We start from the raw sequence: 9353 nt of genomic DNA, 5'->3' as shown, positions 1-9353 counted from the left end.
AGTTAACCTGTCTTTACGCAGCGATTTTTAACGAGGCTGGGGGGAGGGGGACTCTAGAGGATGGGGAAGGGGGTGGGGTGGGAGGGCCTGGCTCTGTTATTTACCGTGTATCATATGTAAATACCAACAAAAACTTCAATAAACTTTATTTCAAACACGTCTCCGCCTGCCCACAGGGAGGGGATTGGATACAGGGAGATTGATCCAGGTCTTTAGGCCCCATAGGGTTGGGGACCTAAAGTGCTGTAGAATAAGATTAGATATGTCATTGTTAAATTACTTAATCATCATAATTATTAACAGCAGCACTTTATAATTCAGTCCGTGTAAGGCATGGAGAACAGCAAATGACACCAGTCAGGATCAATAAAAATTAACTCTTGCTATGACTATGACCACTTATAGTACTGTCACTATTCCTTGCCTTCCTTCTACATTCATTGCTTCACTTAACTTTCTTCCCAAGCCTGCATGTTGAATTTATTGGTCTCACGTTGCAGATAGGTCCATAGAGGTGAAATGACTCATCCAGGATCACACTGGTAGAAATCAGCAGAGCCATTAGCTGAAACCAAATTCACCTGGTTCCAAAGCTTGAGCTTCCTTCTTGCACCACAGAGCAGCACGTTTTTCTAAGGCTTGGCTTGGTCCTCTGTTGAGGAATATCAGCTACCATTTATTGCACACCTACCATGAGCCAGATACTTTCCTCCTGTACATGATTTCATTAGACATTCATTGTAGCCCTGTTTGTAGGAATTATCACCCCATTTTGGGAAGTGCAGGAAGGAGGCTCAGAAGTGGGTTCCAAGATCTGTGATCTCGCCCACTATCCTGAGGGATTGAAAACAGCCTAAGAGTTTGATAAGCTCGGTCTTGAAGTGTACTGAAAAGGAAACACAGTGCCAGCCCCTCAGTTTTCTCCTTGTCTTGAGGGGCAATCAGAAGAACTTCTGCAACCACAACTGGCAATAACCACAGCCACGCTTATCAAGCCATGTTAGGTGTCATACGCTGTGCTACTCATTTATTAGCTCATTGGATCCTCCCAACCGTCTCATGAACTAAGTATTCAGATTAGCCCCATTTTATAAATGAAGAAACTGAGGTTCAGGGAGGAGAGATCATCCAGCTGGTAAAATGCAAAGGAAAATCAATGCCCAGGCCTGTTTGACCCGAGTCGACTCCCTTTGCTGCTATATTTTACTACTATGGATTCAATGCAAACTCATTCTGTGACCTTGAGCAAGTTTTTTAATCTCTGGGGCTTCAGTTTCCTCTTCTGTTTAAAAAAAAAAAAAAAATGAGGGGGATGATTTAGAAGGATTCCAAATCCCTCTGGAACACAGAGGTTGGTGGGGGTAGGTTAGAAGGAAAGAATTCAGATTCAGCAGGATCAGACTCCCTGAGGAAAATATTCTGAGTCACTTTCAATGATTCCAGGAATTTCTGGAGGTCATGCTTGAGGTTTAAGACGGCAAATATGTTTCAGCTCCTTTGTCAAGACTAAGTGATTAGTAGTGGCTGCTCCGAGCGCAGTATTAGAAGGATTCTGAACATCTGCTCAGTGGGGAAGAATGTCCCCATCGACTGGTACTGTCTGCCATGCCTGCAGCATGGGCTGTGGTGACTCAAGCGCTGGGTATTTGCTGACTTTATCCGGAATGTAGCAACCTAAAATCCTAAAACTTATGTTCTTTTAAAAAATTAAGCTAGTTTTTCTTTTGTTTTACTTTGTTTTTTAAATTTTGAAAATGGAATGGAATCCTATAGCTAACGATTTGTTTTTTGTTTGAAAGTAATACTGTGAAAATTTCCATTTTTATCTACCTAAAGTAAGTCAGGGGCTGGCCAGTTGTCTTACTTGGTTAGGGTGTGGTGTTAGTAACACCAGGGTCAAGGGTTCAGATCCCCTTACCAGCCAGTCTCCAAAAAAAAAAGAATACATATATGTATATATGTATAAAGTCAGGATGCCCTAACATTCAGAAATCCTTCCTCTCAGGGCCAGCCCATGGCTCATTTGGGAGAGTGTCGTGCTGATAACACCAAATCAAGGGTTAAGATCCCCTTACCTGTCATCTTTAAAAAAAAATGCTTTATCTCCTCAAGTTATTATTAGCTTTTAATGTACAATTTTAGTAATACTCTATGCATATTCAAGCATAAATGCATGTGTTTAAATCCACACACAGGTGAATATGTAGTGTATGCATGTTTATTTCACACGTTTGTTATAGAATGCACGTAGTTCTCTACCTTCCAATTACACATGACAGTATATTATGGAGCCCATTTAGTATTATTTATCTATCTGTTCATTTGTGACAATTTTTTACACACTGGTCTGCACCGTATTTCATTTACAGAACAATGCTACACACCAGTGGTTCTCAAAGTGTGGCCCGGGGACCCTGGGAATCTCTGGGACCTGTTTAAGGTCTACGAGGTCAAAACCGTTTTTATAATAATACTAAGATATTTTCCTTTTTCACTCATTCTGTCATGTGTCTATAGAGTCTGGAGACTTCTGGAGGCTTCACAGCAAATAAGAACATAATAGACTGAATGTGGAAACAAATATAAAACCCCAACTTTCTTCTATTAGGCCAAACATGGATAGATTTTCAAAAATATAAACCAATACCACTATATAATTTTTGCTTTGGAAACTTGTTATTTTTCATTAGAATAAGTTGCTTATGTCAACATGAAATGAATTTATTATTTTACTTACATAAATACATATTTAAAATTTTTTCTCATTTTGAATTTCAAATATGTGAAATATCGACAGACATAACACACATTAAAAAAAGCTCTTTGCTGTCATCTACAATTTTTAAGTGTATAGAGAGGTACTGAGAGGTACTGAGAGGTTTGAGGACATGACTGAGAAAATCTGCTGTGTACACGGAGGCAATATATCCAATGTAGAGATTTACCTCATTCTTTTAAGGGCTGTGTAGTGGTCCATTGAATGGAAGTGATTTATTTTAACAGTAAGCTCATTTTTTTATTATACATTTAATACTTAGTCACAATTTTAAAATTCAAGCAGCAGAGAAGGGTAGAAAGAAGAAAGCAACTTTCCTCTTTGCCTCTTCTCAATTCCAGTCTCATATCCCAGAGGTAACTACTGTTACTTTCTTCTTCCAGGCCAGTGGTCACTGGGGGTGATTTTATCCCCAGGTTACATTTAGCAATGTCCATGGCTGTCACAACTGGGGGGCAGGGAGATTGTGCTACTGACCTCTAGTGGGATGCTGCAAACATCCCACAATGCACAGGACGACCCCCTCACAGCAAAAAATCATCTGGCCTAAGATCCGACTAGTGCCACGATTGAGAAAACCTGCTCTAGGCATTATCCGTGCACTTACATATTCTCCCCTGCCTTGCTGTCTCCTTTATTTACCTTTATTTTTGTTAAAACAAATGAGTTTTGTTTTGGTTTTGTTTTTCGCTGCTGCCCGGTACAGGGATCCAAACCCTTGACCTTGGTATTATAACATCGACAAATGAGATTTTGCTAGATCATTTTATAAGCAGGGATTCTTAACTTGTAGGGGATTAGGGACCCCTTTGTGAATCAGATAAAAGCTAGGAACTTCTGGAAAAAAAATATTCACATTCACAAAATTTTATATGCAATTTCAGGGTCTTCACTGACACCTCAAAAGCTCTGCCAGAATTCCTTGGATGTGTGATTTTGAATCAGTCCTAGAACATTCCATTCCAGGAGATCACTTACTGCATTTCCTCACCCCACCCCCACCCCTTTTAGAGGGGAAGAGAAAGGTGCTGACAGAATAAGTGTGTGGCTCTGGGTTCCTCGGGGAGACAAAGAAAAGCAGGAATTGGAACTCAGGCCACCTGACTCCTGAGAGCTGGAATATTTCCACTTCACCCTGAATGAGGACATTTTAGAAAAGCTGATCGTCTCTTCCGGGTACAGCAGGAAGACATGCCACCAACACTCTGTTCCTCTTCAGAAAACACAAAGGCCCCAGCTGTTGTTGATGAGAAACACTCAAGCACCTGGGAAAAAACACACACTCAGGATATAAGGCGGGGAGAGGGGTTGGATAGGGACAAGAGGTTGAAATTGGCTGCTAAAGGGTAGGAAGCAACCCTAGAATATGTATCTACTTATTCCCTGATTCTTTCATTCATTGGTTCGTTCATTCCCTAATTCATTCATTCAGCATCTGTGGACCGAGGTCTACCAGGGTTGAGCTGGGTTGTGGAGGGCACCAGAGTGAATCAGACCTGTGTCTGTCATTGGACAGCTCCCCCTGTGGTGGGGAAGAAAGACACACATATGCCAATTACAGTGTGAGGAGATTGTACTCTAATGGAGGCAGTATAGGACATGATGGAAGTACAGAGATAGCCCCTGATGTAGGCTTGAGAGGTCAGGGAAGGCTTCCTGGAGGAAGAAGCATTATACTTGAGACTTCAAGTGTAGATAGAGGGTTTGTCATATGGCTGAAAGATGGAAGGGGATTCCAGGCAAGGAAGCCACACAGGAAACCCCCAAAGCATGAAGGAGCTGGGCATGGCAGAGAAAAGGACTGCAGTTTGCAGGAGGCAGCATTGGGGAGGGTATAAGATGAGGCTGGTGCTCTTGGCAAAGAGAAATTTGTAAGGAGCTTAGATTTTTTCCTTAGAGCAATAGGGAGCCAGAGGAGAATATTAAGCAGATGAGGGACAGGGTCAGTTCTGAGTATTAGAAAGAGCCTTTAGGGGCCATGTAGAAATTAGACGGGAGGAAGACCAGTGGTGTGGGTGGGTGGCACAGCTCAAGCAGAAGCAAGACAGAGAGGAGGGAATGGACATAAAAGGGATCCAGGAAGAAGAGGGGTTTGCACATGGGACAGACTGGTTATCAGAAGTGAGGGAGAGGCGTTGAGGAGGGAGTATTGCAACACTGATGAGCAGCTTCTGTGTGATCTTTACAGTGCAATGTGATTTACAGGCTTTATTAGTCATCTATTGCTGTGTAACAAATTACCACAAACTCAATGTCTTAAAACAACATGCGTTTATTATTTCACAGTTTTCATGGATTAGGAGTCCAGCACAGTGTAACTGAGTCTTCTGGTCAGGGTCTCACAAAGGCTGAAATCAAGATGTTGGCTGGCTGCATCCTCATCTAGAGCTTCAACTAGGGAGAGGTCTGTTTCCAAGCTCTAGTTGTAAGATTGAATTCCCTTTTCTCTTATTGGCAGTTGCTATGCTCAGGTCTCCTCCGCATGGCCCTCTCTAGAATGTGGCAGTTTGCTTCTTCAAGAACATTAGGAGAATCTCTTTTGCTTTGAATCTTTTTGACTCTCTTTTGAGAGATCACCTGATTAGGTCAGGCCCACCCAGAATAATCTCTTTTTTGATTGACTTCAAGCCAACTGTAACCTAATCATCAAAGTGATATTTCATCCTATTCACAGGCCTTGCCCACACTCAGGGGAGGGGATTCTACCAGATATGTACACCAGGGGATGGAAATCCTGGGGGTCATTTTAGAATTCTGCCTACCCCAGGTGGAAGTGAGGGTGGAAGATATTCTTTTTTTTTTTCCCCCTTTTTTTGTCTTTTTTCGTGTCCGGCAGCGGATCGCAACCCTCAGTGTCGCGCCCGTACCGGACCGGGACCTGCCACGGGATCGCAACCCTCAGTGTCGCACCCGCACCTCGCTCAGCCAGTGAGCGGGAACCGGTCTGTATGTGGGATCCGAACCCTCGGCGGGAGCGCTGCCACACTCCCAAGCGGTGCACTGTAGCAGTGCGCCACCGGGCCAGCCCAAGGGTGGAAGATATTCTGAATGGAAGGGGCTTAGCCAACTTAGATCTCTGAGTCTACAGTCTCTAGGTCTCTGGGTCAGCCCAGGGGAGGCCTTGGCTGATGGGAGATGAATACATGAGTAAATGGAAGAATGAGATCTAGAAGAGCCCATAATTTTTATCTTCGGTGACACCCCTTCTGAAGGGTCCTTTCATGAGCTGAAGGGGTGATCAGTGGGTTCAATATTTCTATCTTAAAAAAAGAGTCAGGAGATTGTATCTCACTCCTTAAAAGAATAAACATATATATGATCCAGCAATTTCACCTCTAGATATATGCTCAAAAGATATGAAAATATATGCACACAAATACTCACAATAGTATTACTCATAATAGCCAAAATGTGGAAACAACTTACATGCCCATCAATAGATGAGTGATAAACACAGGGCTGGCCAGTTAGCTCAGTTGGTTAGAGTGTGATCTTGTAACACCAAGGTAAAGGGTTCAGATCCTCATACAGGCCAGCTTCCAAAAAAAAAAAAAAGAAAGAAAGAAAGAGGGAAAGGAAAAGTGATATATTAACTGTGGAATATTATTCAACCATAAAAAGGAATGAAGTACATATACTACAATATGAATGATCCTTGAAGACGTTATGCTAAGTGAAAGAAGCCAGACTCAAAGAACCACATGTTGTATGGTCCCATTCTATGAAATGCTGGAATAGGGAAATCTATTCAGATAGAACATTAGTGATTGCCTAGGGCTGGGAGTGGGTGAGGAGATTGGAAGTAATGGCTAAGGGGTGCATGGTATCTCGTTGAGCTAATGAAAATATTCTAAAATTGACCGAAAGCTGATGATTACACAACTCTATGTAATTAAAAGCCATTGAATTATACACTTTAGGTGGGTGAATTGTATAGAATGTGAATTTGATCTCAATAAAGCTGTTAAAGAAAAGAAGAAATACACTCTTCAGTTGTTGAAATAAGAAATCATGATGTAATCATGTATCACTTAGTGTCACAAAATCAACCAATAGAAGAATTAAAAATACTTACATGAGGAGGAAGGGGTGGGGGGAAGGTCAGATCTACATGAATTAGATCGTTACCTATCAGAAAAAAGTCTATAGATAATGTATAGTGTTGATACAGCCAGAAGATAACTATTATTTAGGGACATCAAGGCAAGTAAGAGAAGAATAAAAATGTTAAAAGCCTTTTCCAATAAGGAACAGGATTCAAAATGGAACAGGCTGTATTATTTTTATTATAATCCCTTGGGTATTGTTTGATTTTTTTTTTTTTTTTTGAAACCATGGGCATATATTGATTTGATTAGAAAATATATTTTAATTTAAAATGAAAATAAAGTATGTTTCTCACAGTTGCTAATTAACCTACTTTAATGGCTCTCAACCAGGGGTGATTTTGCCCCCCTCCAGAGGACATTGGGCAATGTCTGGAGATATTTTGGGTTGTCACAACTGGGTTGGGGGGGTGGTTGCTTATGCTACTGGCATTTAGTGGGTGGAGCCCAGGGATGCAGCTCAACACCCTACAATGCACAGGACTGCCTCTGCAACAGAGAATTATCCAGCCAAGGGCTAGCTGGTGAGTTCAGTTGGTTACAGCATGATGTTGATAACACCAAGATCAAGGGTTCAGATCCCCTTACCAGCCAGTTCTCCCCCTTCTGACAAAGAAGAATTATCCAGCCCAAATATTAATAGTGCTGAAGCTGAGAAACTCTGGCTTATTTTATCTCCATAATTGCTTTCACCATTTGAAGATATCTGTTTTTGTTGTTAATTTTTAGTTTTCCTGTTTAAGATACAATAATTCTCCCCTTGACTTTGATTTCCACCAGTACCACTTCCAAGCTGTATGATGTGCTTACCTTTTTCGGCCTCAGTTTTTGCATCTTTAAAATGGGGGCTAATAAACAGACCTGCTTCTTTTGAAGACCAAACCGATGCCTACAAGCCACTTTGAGTCTGTAATGTCAGCTATCGTTAGTTCTCTCTCTCTCTCTGTGCATCTTTTTCTCTCTCTAAAACATCCTTCTCTCTACCAAGACCTTGCCCCATCCCCATTTTCTCTCCCTTCCCCCTTTCTCTGTTTCTTTCCCTCTTCCCCCCTCAATTTATGTCAGCTATCGTTAGTGTTTGCTGCTCTTTCTCTCTCCCTGGCAAAACGGCAGAGGATGAACAATTATTTCTCAAACGAATGAATTCCAGGCCCCCTCTCTTGGGGACTGAGTTTTTTTGCTTCTTAGCCAGGGGTGTCAGAATGCTTCTCTCAACTCCTTTCCCCCATGAGGCATAGTGAGAATTAAGCAAACGGATGTAAACAAATTCCAGTAAAAATCTGAGATGCTGGGTACAGAGAGATATGGCTCCTCCAAGGAAAGGGCATGAGCAAACTCTAGGTAAATACACGTGAGGGGAACACAGGTTATTCCTTTCTTCTGCCACCTCCCAGGAGGAGGGAGCAGGCCCAATAAAGTTAAACAACTCTGTAAAGTTCACCTAGCTCTGAAACTCCCTGCAAAGAGGCTCCTCCATTCCTCGCTCTGCCTTCTATTCCCTGGGTGATCTTGGGCAAATGACTATGCATCTCAGAGTCTCAGTTTGCTCATCTGTAATATGGAAACATCATGCTCACATCACAAGGTTTCTGTAAGAACCCCATGGGATAATAAAGCATGTAAACCGCCTAGCCCAAGGCAGTGATGGGTCTTGGCTAGCTCTTAGATTTTTATAGTATTTGCATGAGGACACAGTCCTGAAAAAGCTGCTTGCCTAGAATAATCTGACCAGGCCTTTTTTCATCAATGTTTTCATTTAATCAGAGGCAGGTTTTTTCTCCTTTATAAGCAACAACAACTAAGTTTAGAATAGAGAATGTGTTTTACCCAAGGTCACACATTGGTTAAAGGGGCATCTCTAAGATTCGGACCCAAGACCAAACTTTCTGACTCTCAGGTTTTCCAACTCAAGTTGTCCCACCCCCTACTTACCCGCTGGTTCTAGAACTGACAAATCCATTCTTCTCAAAATTGTTACATAGCCCTCCCACCCGATCCCAGATGGGTTTCTTCAAGTATTATTTCCACCCAAGATTTTCAAGTCCTACTTTCCTTCCCAACCCCATCCCCATCTTGGGAGAATCTTAACGTTACCCCTTGTTCCCATCAGATTTGAGCTAGGGGTGGGTAGAAAGTAAGAAGAAGAAAAAACATTATTGGCAAAACTCAAAAGGTTTGCTATCCTTGTAAATTTAACATAATTGCATTTGGTGGCGATCTTTGCTCTTGCCACTTGGAGGGGGTGGTGGTGGGAAGACCCTGGGAAGTAGAGCTTTCCCTGGGATTTGGGGAAAGAATAGCATTCCTGGGGTCCTTTTTAAAAGGCCCTCCCCTCATTTCCGGTCGCCGCTGCCAGCCTTGGCTGGGCGCCTGGATCCTGTTGCTATGACGACAGGAAGAGGCGGTGGCGGCGGCAAGCGAAGCTGAAGAGAGATGGAGGCTAGTGGGGGTGGGGGTGGTGGCTTTGGAAT

Source organism: Galeopterus variegatus, unplaced genomic scaffold, assembly GCF_000696425.1.
Source record: "Galeopterus variegatus unplaced genomic scaffold, G_variegatus-3.0.2 Scaffold3046, whole genome shotgun sequence".
Classification (NCBI taxonomy): Eukaryota; Metazoa; Chordata; class Mammalia; order Dermoptera; family Cynocephalidae; genus Galeopterus; species Galeopterus variegatus.
Note: the sequence above shows the minus strand (reverse complement) of the source record.